The 14,943-nt window shown below is 39.4% G+C and overlaps 1 non-coding gene across 1 annotated transcript; it reads left to right on the top strand.

Moving 5' to 3' along the window:
• Positions 1-13,449: 13,449 nt before the first annotated feature.
• LOC121228807 (small nucleolar RNA R71) lies at positions 13,450-13,556 on the top strand. The gene has a single exon (XR_005926382.1). It is a non-coding gene; the product is annotated as a small nucleolar RNA R71 (small nucleolar RNA).
• The last annotated feature ends 1,387 nt before the right edge of the window (positions 13,557-14,943 follow it).

The following is a 14,943-nucleotide window of genomic DNA, read 5'->3' as shown; positions in this document are numbered from 1 at the left end:
AGGGTGGTCAGATTAGTCAAACAGTGAAACATGGGAAACTTTGAGAAAAATCTGTTATTGATTGGCCAAACAAAAAATTCAGAAAATTTTATGAATAGAAGATATATGAGTCTATTTTCAGGAAAAATTAAAGGCACTTGATTTGGAGTTTCGTAGCTCCAGTTATAAATGATTTAGTGACTGTCGCTCAGGAAGACAACTTGCAGTGAAATTATGATTATGTGGTAAACATTGACAAAAATTTGTTAATGAGTTGCTTATTGTTTTCTTATAAGCTTACTATGATCTGTAGGTGTGGTTGGCCGAATATTGTAAGGGGTTAATACGTAGTTCGTATTTGAATAGTTAGATTAATGTGTTAGTAATCCAATTGTAGGCGGTTCGTGTGTGGATCTCGTCAGCATATCGTCGCAAACAGGTGTGTAACGAACACCCTCTTTCTTAGTCTAGATCGGCAAAAGCCGAAAAGCCGAAATGCCGAAAACCAGTATTTTGTAGATTTGCGAGTGTGCGAATGCTCGTGAGGTAAATCGATTAATGTTTTTGGTAAGCTGCAATGTTTGGACTGCAAAGTGCATGATTTTTGTGCCCTCGATATTTTTAGGCTTAATGGACCAAAATTGGAATGATGGGCCAACGGGCCCAATTCGGTAAGAACCCTCGGTAGTGATTCTGTTAGTACGTGAAAGGTAGGAATATGCATGAAAAACCCTAAAATAGATAAATTACTGAAATATCTTTAAAAGTGGAAAATTTACAGTTTTACCCCTAGGAGATAAATTACCGAAACACCCCTAGGGTTAAATTGACCTAAATGCATGTTTGACTGTTGTTATTTACTGCATGCCATGTTGTTATTATCTGATGCATGGGACTGGGATATTGACGGAGGAAGTACTGAAAGTGGCTTGTCCACGTACTGGAGGCTTTGCCTCAATTTACTGTTAACTGAGCAGCAAGGCTGCAACTGTGGAGTGTTGGGCTGGGTGGGTTGAGCTATTCCCCACATGGAGTGTATGGCTGGTACGGGTGGAGTGTAGTGGTTGGTGGGTTGAGTAGTCTCCCCAAATGGGCTTGCATATGTTTACTGATGTTGCATGTATTTTGAAATGGGCCTATGGGCCATACTGTTATCTGAATAAGGGGCTAAGGCCCAGTTTATTGTAATCTGAAAAGGGCTTTGGTCCAGTACCACTGTTACCTGAATGGGCTTAGGCCCAATAGGCTTAAGCTGATTTGGGCTTTGAATGGGTTTTCCTTACACACTGAGTTTCCCCAAACTCACCCCTTTTATTTTTATCCACGCAGGAAATCCCCAACCATAGTGGGCTTGGAGCTGTGAGGGAATTCGGAGTGGCCACCCGTTCTGAAAGTTTGGTTTTCTTCTGGTGAACTGGACATCCTATTATTTACGTTGAGGTTTGGTTTTTAAATGTAATAAGGCTGCTTAATTATTTTTTTTATGGTTTTAATATGTATTACTAAGATAGGTATTACTTATTTTAACTGTTGAAATTGGATAGCTTTAGGGCTCGTTTTCAAAAACAACAGTTGATTTCAAAATATCACGACAACAAGCAAAGCTTCCGCAATGAAGGTATTTTCCAAAATTAACCACTTTTCCTAAAAATGACTTAATCAAATCGGTTTCCTAGAAATATCCATGACGTTAAGGTGTGGTAATGGCGGTATGCATGTCTAGGATTGGATCGGAAGGGAGCTTGGTACTTAAGCAGTCCGATGGACTCACCACCTCTTTTTCAGTTTCCTACCTGGTGCACAGCTTCCATTCACTTTAACCCTTAATGAATTAATCTTTTGAACATCAAGTACGGTTTTATGGACTTAGAATGGAAAATTTTTTTTAACGTTTTTGATATGGCATGCCTGATCCGGCCATAACTTCTGGGCCGGGTTTAGAGTGTTACATTTAGTGGTATCAGAGCCTAGGTTGCAACAACTCGGCTGTGGAATGGGTTTACAAAAACAAAAATTTTTGAAAACGAAAATTTTATAAAGAATGCGAAAAACTTGATTTTCAAAATTTAGATATTTAGAAGGTGGCATTTCGAATCTCCGGCTCAAACCTGTAAGTATTGCTCTGAACTCTTCTGAATATTTTTCTGATTTATCTATCTGTACTGAAATCCTGCTAGGATACTCTAGATAGGATGATACTGAAACCATAGGAAAATCTGATAAGAGACTGAAACTGTAGCTAGACTTCGATTCTGTGAAAACAAACTCTAAACTACTGTCTGATTCATAAAACATCTGTAATAAACACTGGAATATTAATTGATGCATAAAAATTCGTAATCAAGATAATACGATATGAGTACAAGAGGCCGTGGACGAAGCCGAGGAAGTGCTCGAGCGAGATCTTCGTCTTCGAGAAATATACCGGCTGTGGATGCACCGGTACCACCTGCAACAGAGGTAGAGTCTCATGACCGCAGTACCGGGGATGATGCCCTGTCACAGACAATGCTTCGTGTTTTGGAAAGGGTTGCCGGGACAAGTACGGGCAATGGAGTTCGGGGATTTATTTCTGAACGACTTCGGGCTAACGGAGTGGAGATCTTTAGGGGCGTGTCTGGTATCGCCTCGAATGTGGCAGAATATTGGTTGGAGGCCACAGAATAGATTATGGACAACTTGAACTGCTCTGAGGAGATTGTGAGTGGGGTATCTGTAGTAAGTCCTTTGGGTCACTCGGTTAGGGTAAACAAACTGTATAGGGATGTACCCTTAGAAACTCAAGGTAGGATTTTCCCTGAAGATCTGATGGAGTTACCTTTCGGAGAGTTTGATCTCATTTTAGGAATGGACTGGCTTGTTAAGCATAAGGCGACTCTGGATTGTGCTGCTAAATGAATGGTGTTAAGGACCACAAAGGATGAGAAGGTTATGGTGATAGGTGAGCGAAGGGATTTTTGTCCAATGTGGTGTCGGCTTTAAGAGCCGAAAAGTGGATTCGAAAAGGTTGTGAGGCCTATTTGGCATTTGTAAGTCAGTCAGAAGAGGAGGGACTGATAGTGGATAAGGTTAGGACTGTAAAGGAGTTCCAAGATGTTTTTCCGGAGGAGCTTCCAGGATTGCCTCCGAACCGAGAAGTTGAGTTTGGAATAGATTTGTTGCCTGGAACGGCGCTTGTGTCCATCACACCGTATAGGATGGCACCGAAGGAGTTAGTGGAGTTAAAGGCTCAAATTCAAGAGTTGTTTGATAGGGACTTTATTAGGCCAAGCGTGTCTCCATGGGGGCACAGATGCTATTTGTGAAAAAGAAGGATGGTAATACGGATGTGCATTGATTATCGCCAGTTGAACAAACTGACGATTAAGAATAAGTATCCACTGCCAAGGATTGACGATCTGTTCGACCAACTTAGATGAGCTTCTGTATTCTCCAAGATTGACCTTCGATCTGGATATCATCAGTTAAGGGTCAAGGAGGTAAATATCCATAAGACGGCATTCAGGACTCAGTATAGTCATTACGAGTTTCTGGTTATGCCATTTGGACTGATGAACGCTCCTGCAGCGTTTATGGATCTGATGAATCGTGTGTTCCAACCATTTTTGGATCAATTCGTAGTCGTCTTTATTGACGATATCCTGGTATATTCTGAAACTGAAACGAAACATGATGAGCATCTCCGTATAGTGCTATAAGTATTAAGGGAGAAGGAACTCTTTGCGAAGTTCAGCAAGTGTGAATTTTGGTTGAGGGAGGTAACCTTCTTAGGACATGTGGTCTCTACTGAGGGGATTACGATGGACCCTCGGAAAATTGAAGCGATTTTGGAGTGGAAGCCGCCTAGGTCAATGTCAGAAATATGGAGTTTTTTAGGACTGGCAGGATACTACAGAAGGTTTGTGGAAGGTTTTTCCATGATGGCAGCACCTTTGACAAAACACATAAGGAAAGGAGTACCGTTTGTATGGACTAAGAAACAGCAGGAAGCTTTTGAGAAGTTAAAGAAAGTTCTGACTGAAGCACTTGTGTTAATTCAGCCGGAGTCTGGGAATGATTTTACTGTGTACAGTGACGCATCACACGTGGGTTTGGGCTGCGTGTTAATGCAAGAGGTTAAGGTGGTTGCATATGCATCACGATAGCTTAAGCCTCATGAGGGAAACTATTTGACTCATGATTTAGAGTTGGCAGCAGTGATATTTGCACTTAAGATTTGGAGACATTACTTGTACGGAGAAAGGTGTATTATATACACTGACCATAAGAGTCTTAAGTATTTGTTGACTTAGAAGGAGCTGAACCTTAGGCAAAGGAGATGGATTGAGTTGCTTAAGGATTATGACTGTTCGATCAAGTATCACCCAAGCAAGGCTAATGTGGTAGCCGATGCTCTAAGTCGTAGAGCTGTATCTGATCTGAGAGCAATGTTTGCTCGTCTGAGTCTGTATGATGATGGAAGTCTGTTGGCTGAGTTGCAAGTGAGGCCAACCTGGTTGGATCAGATTAAGGAAAAATAGTTGAACGATGAGTCTTTGGTCGCTCGTTTTCAACAAGTTAAGGAAGGGGAAACTTCTGAGTTTGGGAGAAAGAAGAGACGATGCAACAGCAATACCCTCATCTGTTTGGATTAGGTAAATTTCGATGACGAAATTTCTTTAAGGAGGGTAGAGTTGTAACGCCCCAATTTTTGGGAATTCTGTGAATGTTGGCAAAATTTCATGCTTTAATTTTGTCATTTTTGAGTGAAATTATGAAATAGGACTTATGTGAAAATGTTTGAAAATGCTATAGGCTAAATTGAAGTGACCAAATAAATAGGAGTGCAAAATAGGAGGATTTGCATGACAAACCTCCCATTTTACATGAAGTGGCCAGCCATCATGTTGTTGTAGACAAAATGTGCACTTGATATCCATAATTTATGGTACAAATTGATACAAATTGATAATAGGTTAGGTAAATGTTCCATGATAATAGGTTAGGTAAATGTTCCATGATAATGGGTTAGGTAAATGTTTCATGATAAGAATTTCATGTCTTTTGTATTAAAGAATTAAATGGATGAAATATGAAGTTTTATTAAAAGAAAAAGGGGTGAAAAGAACAAAGTTTTGTCCATCTTTGTTCATCATAGCTGAAAGTTAGAGAAGAGAAAGGAGAGGAGAAAGCTCTTGAGTATTCGGTCATTAGGAGGAGGAAAATTGAAGGTAAGTTCTTGGTACCTTGCTTCTATTTTGAGGTTCATGAGTTCTTCTTGATTCTACCTTAACTCTTGAAGTATATTTTGATTTTTAGTTGTGTTGTGAGCATTTAGTCATGAATTAAAATGAAGGAAATGGTTGTTGTTTCATGTTCTTTTGATGAAAAATGGAAGATAGGTGAAGTTGAGCCAAACAAATGAGCATGCATGTGCCTTAGATGTTAAAGGGAAAAATCAGCTAACATGTTGTGCTTTAAAATGATGAAATGGAGATTATACTTAAGTAAAATCATAGATATGTGATGATTGATTGGTGATATACATGTTTAAATAACATGCATGCAAGGTATGTGTGAAGGAGTGATTTGGTAATAAATCTGCTTGGGACAGCAGCAGTAACGTGACTTTGGAAAATCACCATAAATTGTGGGAGAAGAATTAGAAGCTGAATAAATTATGTAATTTAAGCTTATTGAGTCTAGTTTCTAATGAAATAAACAAGAACATATTTTGAATTCTGTACAATGAGAAATTTGATTCATAAAGAAGGGTGGTCAGATTAGTCAAACAGTGAAACATGGGAAACTTTGAGAAAAATCTGTTATTGATTGGCCAAACAAAAAATTCTGAAAATTTTATGAATAGAAGATATATGAGTCTATTTTCAGGAAAAATTAATGGCACTTGATTTGGAGTTTCGTAGATCTAGTTATAAATGATTTAGTGACTGTCGCTCAGGAAGATAGCTTGTAGTGAAATTATGATTATGTGGTAAACATTGACAAAAATTTGTTAATGAGTTGCTTATTGTTTTCTTATAAGCTTACTATGATCTGTAGGTGTGGTTGGCCGAATATTGTAAGGGGTTAATACGTAGTTCGTATTTGAATAGTTAGATTAATGTGTTAGTAATCCAATTGTAGGCGGTTCGTGTGTGGATCTCGTCAGCATATCGTCGCAAACAGGTGTGTAACTAACACCCTCTTTCTTAGTCTAGATCGGCAAAAGCCGAAAAGCCTAAAACCAGTATTTTGTAGATTTGCGAGTGTGCGAATGCTCGTGAGGTAAATCGATTAATGTTTTTGGTAAGCTGCAATGTTTGGACTGCAAAGTGCATGATTTTTGTGCCCTCGATATTTTTGGGCTTAATGGGCCAAAATTGGAATGATGGGCCAACGGGCCCAATTCGGTAAGAACCCTCGGTAGTGATTCTGTTAGTACGTGAAAGGTAGGAATATGCATGAAAAACCCTAGAATAGATAAATTACTGAAATATCTTTAAAAGTGGAAAATTTACAGTTTTACCCCTAGGAGATAAATTACCGAAACACCCCTAGGGTTAAATTGACCTAAATGCATGTTTGACTGTTGTTATTTACTGCATGCCATGTTGTTATTATCTGATGCATGGGACTGGGATATTGACGGAGGAAGTACTGAAAGTGGCTTGTCCACGTACTAGAGGCTTTGCCTCAATTTACTGTTAACTGAGTAGCAAGGCTGCAACTATGGAGTGTCGGGCTGGGTGGGTTGAGCTATTCCCCACATGGAGTGTATGGCTGGTACGGGTGGAGTGTAGTGGTTGGTGGGTTGAGTAGTCTCCCCAAATGGGCTTGCATATGTTTACTGATGTTGCATGTATTTTGAAATGGGCCTATGGGCCATACTGTTATCTGAATAAGGGGCTAAGGCCCAGTTTATTGTAATCTGAAAAGGGCTTTTGTCCAGTACCACTGTTACCTGAATGGGCTTAGGCCCAATAGGCTTAAGCTGATTTGGGCTTTGAATGGGTTTTCCTTACACACTGAGTTTCCCCAAACTCACCCCTTTTATTTTCATCCACGCAGGAAATCCCCAACCATAGTGGGCTTGGAGCTGTGAGGGAATTCGGAGTGGCCACCCGTTCTGAAAGTTTGGTTTTCAAATGTAATAAGGCTGCTTAATTATTTTTTTATGGTTTTAATATGTATTACTAAGATAGGTATTACTTATTTTAACTGTTGAAATTGGATAGCTTTAGGGCTCGTTTTCAAAAACAACAGTTGATTTCAAAATAACACGACAACAAGCAAAGCTTCCGCAATGAAAGTACTTTCCAAAATTAATCACTTTTCCTAAAAATGACTTAATCAAATGGGTTTCTTAGAAATATCCATGACGTTAAGGTGTGGCAATGGCGGTGTGCATGTCTAGGATTGGATCCGAAGGGAGCTTGGTACTTAAGCAGTCCGATGGACTCACCACCTCTTTTCCGGTTTCCTACCTGGTGCACAGCTTCCATTCACTTGAACCCTTAACGAATTAATCTTTTGAACATCAAGTACGATTTTCTGGACTTAGAATGGAATTTTTTTTTAACATTTTTGATGTGGCATGCCGGATCCGGCCATAACTTCTGGGCCGGGTTTGGGGTGCTACACTTTGTCTAAGTAATTACCTTTGATTCAAAATATCACAGAGTTTCACATCCTCACTAAAGGTTCACTCAAATCACTCGAGGTGTTTAAGGACAATAAATGAAGCCTCAATAGTCAATAATGAAAAGTCATTACCATAGGCTTGCATGAAAATCAAATCTCCACCACTATAATTTAAGATAATACATCAATCAAAAGGTCTTTAACGGGTTGTAATGAGGCTTGGTTAGGGGGTGTGGTTACAAGCTGAAAGAAAGGGTTAGAATCGAGATTGAATTGAAAAATTTCCTAACTAGAAAAAGGGTTAATCTTCACTTGCGTACAACAGAACTTCTCTCAGAATATGAAATTACAAATATGCATACATAGTTTTTTTTTAAGAACAAGTTGCATAACATAGACTAGCTATTAAGAACAAGACATAGCTAAAAAATTTATTCAATTCAAATCTCAACAAAAATAGGGATTAATTTAGGGAATTTCAACAATAATGGGTTAAGTGTTAATATTAAGGGTAATACAAGAAATGGCTTGTTAGACTCAAGGGGGTTTACTAGGGGTTAATCGTGGAGGTAGGTTTTTCATGGCATGATTGGGTTAATCCTAAGTGCCTTAATCATTTTGATATATCAAATCAAATGGTGTGGTCTCGACATGCATAATCAAGCAAGTTCTTGAATAACAGTTCAATACTGACGCACTCAAAGCAATAATGAAAGTGAGCATGAAAGGATGAATAGATGCTCAAAAGGCTCAAAAATCTCACAAAAATTGTGGCTTTTTGATGTTTAGATTTGTGAATTCCAATTCAAAGTAATACCTAGACTTGGGGAAACAGCCTATAATTTTAAATTCTTAAAAATCAACTTATCATGCTTGATTCTTTAATGTCTTAAAGTTTAAACAATCAATGCATAAGTGCCTATGTTTTAATTCAAGATATATCAATCAAAATCATAAATCAATTAAAATTTATCCTAAATATGATATGAGAGCTTTTCAAGAGAACAAGGTAATTATTCAGGGATTTTTCTGATAATGAGATAAATACCCCCCACACTTAAGATGTACATTGCCCTCAATGTACAAAGATATATATTAGAGTATAAAAATAAGATAGGGAGAGAATTGAAACTTCCTATATGATGAATTCCTCGAACTAGAGTTTTAGAGAGTAATTGGTTCGAGAGTGGAGGAGGATACTCCGGCGGTCGTAGAGGTTCATTAGTCCATAAGTCCTGTGCCAAAAGAATATTATATCTAGTGGTAGCTATGGTCGTGGTCGAGCAGGATATGACAATCATGAGAACCTTTCTCGGTGGAGTTTTAGTTCCTATGTGATGATGAGCTTAAAAGCTCTATATAACTGTGATAAAATCAGGAACTTTTTAGGGAATATTAGGAAGAATAAGTACTCGAAAAGAAATAACCGAAATTAATAATTAAAAATAAAATTATAAAATCTAAAAGATAAAAAGTAGTTTCAATAAAAATTAAAAACATAAAACAATAAATAAATATTTCTAAACATCTTCATCGCTGGATGGTTCGCGAGGTGGGACTAGCGATGAGATGTGGAGGTGCTGACAAATCTGCTATAGAGTAGCATCAATGCTATCAAATCGTTGAAAACACTGCTGCTCGAATCGAGTGAGGCGCTCAGAGATGTCAGCATATGAAGCCGCCGCATGAACTGGACGAGAGGGTGGTGGTGGCTGAGTCGGTGGGTCCTCGTGCTGTGGGGGGACATCATCAGGAATGTCCTCGTAGGCCTCCTCCTCAGTAGATTGGGCGAGACGATACTGGGGAGGGTAGGTTCCTCGGCGCCTGTCAATCATCCTCACGCTAAGCATGCTCGAGATGCCTTGTGGAGACATCTGGCCGATGATGGTGAGGGATGATTCTTGGGCCGCAGTGTTTAGGAGCCCGAAGTGTCGTGCCAGCCTAGTCACGTAGGGGCCAATGGAGATGACCCCATTCCGATGCCGCTCCGTCTGGTGCTGAATCAAAAGGGCGATAAAATAGGCAAGGTCAATGACATGTCCTTGTGACATGCACTATAAGAAGTAGATGTCGTGGGTGTTAATGACACCAGTGCTCTCTCACCGCCCTGTAATCGTGTGAGCTAAAATACCGTGTAAGTACCTCAGGGATGGTGGGAGAACTGATGCCTTGGAGTGGCTAGAATTGTACGAGGCCGTGCTAGGGGCCAAAGTGTGCCAGCACTTTGAGGGAGAGAAATGTATGTGGTGACTGAGAGCATGTAGTTCATTCTCCTCTCAAAACTCCTCCGTATATAGGCCTAGAGCAGTACCGAACTCTGGGACGCTTAGCTGGAGGATTAATCTGCCTAGGCAATACTGGACTGTGCCGGGATCATCATACCTTGTCATTACGATCTGGAGATGGAACGTTGAGCATAGTTCCATCGTAAGCTCGAGGTATGTCTGCTCACTAATCCTGAAGAACATCTCCCAAGGGTCGGTGGTTAGGAGAACCCGAATCGCATTAACCATTAGGACTTGTTCTACGGTAGCCCAGTTGATGCAGCGGCCTGCTGCTAAAAGTCAGGCCTGAAGTATTTGGAAGAGCTCTTCTTGGGGTCCTCGTGGAAACTGTAGGAGAGGGTGACGAATTTCTACTGTTGGACCCCTGGAGGATGACGCTTCCTTCCTCTTCTTCGAGGCTGGTACGGCGGTTTTCTTTCCTCTTTACGATGACATGGTACTTGCGATTAGAATCATCAAGTCATCTTGATGAGTGGTCGAAGTAAAAGGAATACAATTTCCAACTAAAAAGCAGACTTTCAGCCACAACTAAACATAACTAATATAGTAATTTTGTGACTTTGTCATTGTATGTAGTAATGGCATGTGTAAAAGAATGAAGCTTTCCTAACAACATGAAATGTATAAGAAATAATTGAACAATGCAAATTACATGAGAGATATTGGCATGGGAATGAGAATGAGCATGGTAAAATCATGGGTATGAAGTTTCCTAATCACTTGATTTAACATGCAATGTATAATAACTAACTAAAAATGCAGACTAAATGATAAAGTAATGAACATAAATGCAAGATAGTTCAAAAGAAATGGAAATTATTGTAATAATAAGTATTAGTAATAAGTAAAATATAAGTGAAGAGAGTAAACAAACGCTAAGGGAGAGAGATTGGGCGTCAAAAACGAAGTTGAAGGCCACGCACGGGCGTGGCAGGGGGCCGTGTGGAGTTGCAGCGGCTAGGGTTAGGGTTTTTGAATGGGGAAGAAAGTGAATAGTTCAGGGTATTTATAGATTTTGGGGCACACGGCCATGACACACTCCTGTGTCCCCCAATTTCAGCCCGTGTGATTCACAAATTTCAAATTTGGGTGCGTCTGACATTTAGTACACGCGCATGTTCCTCGGGCGTATGGGTTCACACGGTCGTGTTGCATGGCCGTGTTTAGTTTCGTTCTCTTCTTCCATGCCCGTGTGTTCAAGCTCCACGCCTGTGTTAATTTAACTGGTTCGACCACGGGTGTTAGACACGGGCGTGTCGCACGCCCGTGCTAGTTTCTCAGTTTCAACCACAAGTCTTCCACATGGGCGTATTGCACGCTCGTGTTATTTTGGCAGGCTCGACCACGGCCATATCGTACGACCATGACATTTAATCATAGTCTGTTTTGGGGAAATCTTTTGCCCTATTTTTTCACAGCCTTAAGCATGCCCGTGTGCTTGGCCGTGTCTCTGTGGAAACACCTGTATTCAAGATTTCTATTAGTAAGTTAGGAGTTAAATACCAAAATTCAAAGAAATTAATATTGTTAGTGCTTGGGTTGCCTTCCGAGAAGCGCTTATTTATAATCTAAGCTCGACTTACCTCTCCGTTGTATGGTCATGGTGGTTCGAGGAGTTTATACTCCTCATTCCTGCTATCAGTCTCATCAAAATAAGGTTTTAAACGGGTGTTGTTTACCTTAAAAGTACTGAACTTGGGATGACTCACCTCCACCGTACCGAATGGAAAAATACTGAGTACCGTAAGAGGGATTTCCTCATTCGATGTGGTAGTGACAATGTGGGGATCTACGACATCTAATAAGACCTTATCACCAACCTTAAGTAAATTTGGGGAGGTATCAAACTCATTCTGGCGTAATCTTGGTTTATCGTGTGTTCTCGGTTTATGTGCTCGCCATTCATCTAGATCCTTTATCCGTAGCCTTCGTTCTTCATGAATGTGTCATCTATCGTTTCTGGAACATGGCTCGTGAGCTTCTTTTAAGCTCAATTTCTGCAAAGCCATATTGTCAGTTCTAGTAGATTGGTGTAGACCATTACCTTTAATGTTCGATGTGATGCTAGAGTTACGAGCTTGAAGGGTGATCGTTTCGTCTCCCACACGAAGTGTAAGCTCACTTGTGCCAACATCAATTATTGTTTTAGCAGTTGCTAAAAAGGGCCTCCCTAAAATCAAAGGGGTGTTATTATCCTCCTCTATGTCTAGAACAACGAAATCAACGGGAAATATGAACTTATCTACTTTCACTAGTACATCTTCAATAATACCCCTAGGAAATCTTATAGTTTTATCTGCCAATTGAATGCTCATCCTAGTTTGTTTAGGTTTCCCAAGACATAGTTGCTTAAACATTTTGTAAGGCATGACGTTAATACTAGCTCTTAAATCAGCTAATGCATGACTTATATCTAAACTACCAATTAAGCAAGGAATTGTAAAACTTCCTGGATCTTTCAATTTGTGGGGTAGCTTATTCTGTAGAATAGCTGAGCAGACTACGTTTATCTCCACATGCGACACTTCGTCCAACTTCCGCTTATTTACTAAAAGCTCTTTTAAAAATTTCATTGCATTTGGTATCTGCAACAAAGCTTCAATAAACGGTAAGTTAATATGTAATTTTTTCAAAAGTTTGAGGAATTTACCGAATTGTTCGTCTGAGTGGTCTTTCCTTGTCGCGTTAGGGTATGGGACACGAGGTCTATAGTCTTCATTCATCGTTTTGTTATGACTTACCTCACTTTTACCTTAGCTCACCATAGTTTCTTGCATCAATTTTGGCTCAGGCGCAATGAATCCTTCCTTATCTTGAGTACTAATTGTGTTGAGGTGTTCTCTTGGATTAGGTTTAGTATTACTTGGTAAGCTACCTTGTGGTCGTTCAGAGATTAGTTTGGATAGCTGGCCTATCTGAGTTTCAAGCCCTTGGATCAATGCTTGTTGATTCTTAAGTGCTGTCTCGGTATTTCGAAAACGAGTTTCTGATACTGAGATGAATTTAGAGAGCATCTTTTCAAGGTTTGGTTTCTTCTCTTATTGATAAGGTGGCTGTTGAAAACCTTGAGGATTTTGTGGCTTTTGATTCTGTTGACCACTCCAAGAGAAATTTGGGTGGTTCCTCCAACCTGCATTATAAGTATTACTGTATGGGTTATTTTGAGATCAAAAGTTATTGTTACCCATATAGTTGACTTGTTCCTCTTCGGTTGCAGGATTGAAGGATTGATATTCTGTATACACACCTCATCCACTTGAGTCACACCTCATTACTGGATGTACCTGCGTAGAACCAAGTAAACCATCAATCTTTTTATTGAAAAGTTCTACTTGATTTGACAGCATAGTAACTGAGTAGATGTTATAAATGCCGGTTGTTTTTTGTTGGCTTAGTCCTCATGACTTGCCACTGATAGTTATTCAGTGACATTTCTTCAATGAATTCATAAGCCTCTTCAGGTGTTTTGTTGTTGATGGTTCCTCCAGCAGCTGCGTCAATCATCTGTTTTGTTGAGGGATTCACACCATTGTAAAATGTTTGAACTTGCAGCCATAGAGGTAACCCATAGTGAGGCCACCTTCACAATAGATCCTTGTATCTCTCTCATGCATCGTAAAGAGTTTCTAAGTCCATCTGCACAAAAGAAGAGATATCATTACGTAACTTAGCCGTTTTAGCCGACGGAAAATATTTTAGTAGAAATTTTTCGGTCATTTGTTCCCAAGTAGTGATGGACCCTCGTGGTAACGAGTTCAACCACTGTTTAGCTTTGTTTCTCAGTGAAAAAGGGAATAACTGAAGGCGAATGGCATTATCATAAACGCCATTAATTTTGAAAGTGTCGCAAAACTCCAGAAAATTCGTCAAGTGAGTGTTGGGATCCTCATCCTGCAAACCATCAAACTGAACAAACTACTGTATCATCTGAATTGTGTTAGGTTTCAGTTCAAAATTATTCGCAGCATTAGCAGGTCTAACTATATTTGACTCAGTTCCTGTTGAAGAAGGTTTAGCATAGTCATACATAGTACGTGGAGCAGGATTTTGATTAGCCGCAATTGCAGGAGGTAGTTGATTGCCTTAGTTTTCAGCCATCTCTTCGGTTGGGGGTTGAGTATTCTCCGTGTATCTTAAACTTCGCCTTATTTCTCTTTGGTTTCTACGAACTGTGCGATCGATTTCTTCTTCAAAAAGTAATGGTCCCGACGGGTTTCTTCTAGTCATAAACTATGAAAACCTAGTAAGAGAAGGAAACAGGAAGTTAATTAGTAATAATAATAAAATTAAATTAAATTAAATTAAATTGCAAGAAAAATAAATTGCTAAAGTAATAAAGATTGAATGTTCCTAATATTTTAGTTCCCCGGCAGCGGCGCCAAAAACTTGATCGTGAGGTTTCGTGATAGGTTTTAAATATTTATAATTACTCATTCTTGAACTAACTATTATCACGATGTAGGCAAGTGTACCTATCCAACAGTAGTATAGTTTTAGCAAGACCGGATTTTTGAACCCAAAGGAACTAAAAGTACTAGTAATGACTATCTTTTTATTATCTAGCCTAAGAATAAAAGGGGATTTTGTTTTAATTAACTAATTATCTAAACAAAGAACGCACAGAGAAAATAATTGGAGAATTGCTTTTGGGAAAATCGATTGACTTGAAACAATACCTAAGGAAAAATCCACCTAGACTTTACTTGTTATTCTGGCTCCGAATTGGATGATTTATTCATTCAACTTGTTCCGTAGAGATCCCTAAGTTATGTTATTATCCCTATTCAAGACTAATAACGTCTAATCCCTAGATTGCATAACCGAGACTTTTCTCTAATTAACACTCTAGGGTTGCATTAACTCGATCTATGGATCCCCTTATTAGGTTTCAGCCTAATCCGGCAAAATCTTGTCACCCTATTTCTAGGTGCGCAATCAACTCCGCTTAATTATAACAAAAGTACTCTTAGACAGGGCCTATTCCTCCTCTGAATAAGAGCATGTCTTGAATCAGTATCCTGGGATATCAAAACAAGAATTAAGAGCACATAATTAA

This window comes from Gossypium hirsutum, chromosome A04, assembly GCF_007990345.1.
Source record: "Gossypium hirsutum isolate 1008001.06 chromosome A04, Gossypium_hirsutum_v2.1, whole genome shotgun sequence".
In the NCBI taxonomy this organism is placed as follows: domain Eukaryota; kingdom Viridiplantae; phylum Streptophyta; class Magnoliopsida; order Malvales; family Malvaceae; genus Gossypium; species Gossypium hirsutum.
This window is presented reverse-complemented; position numbering and strand designations above follow the sequence as displayed.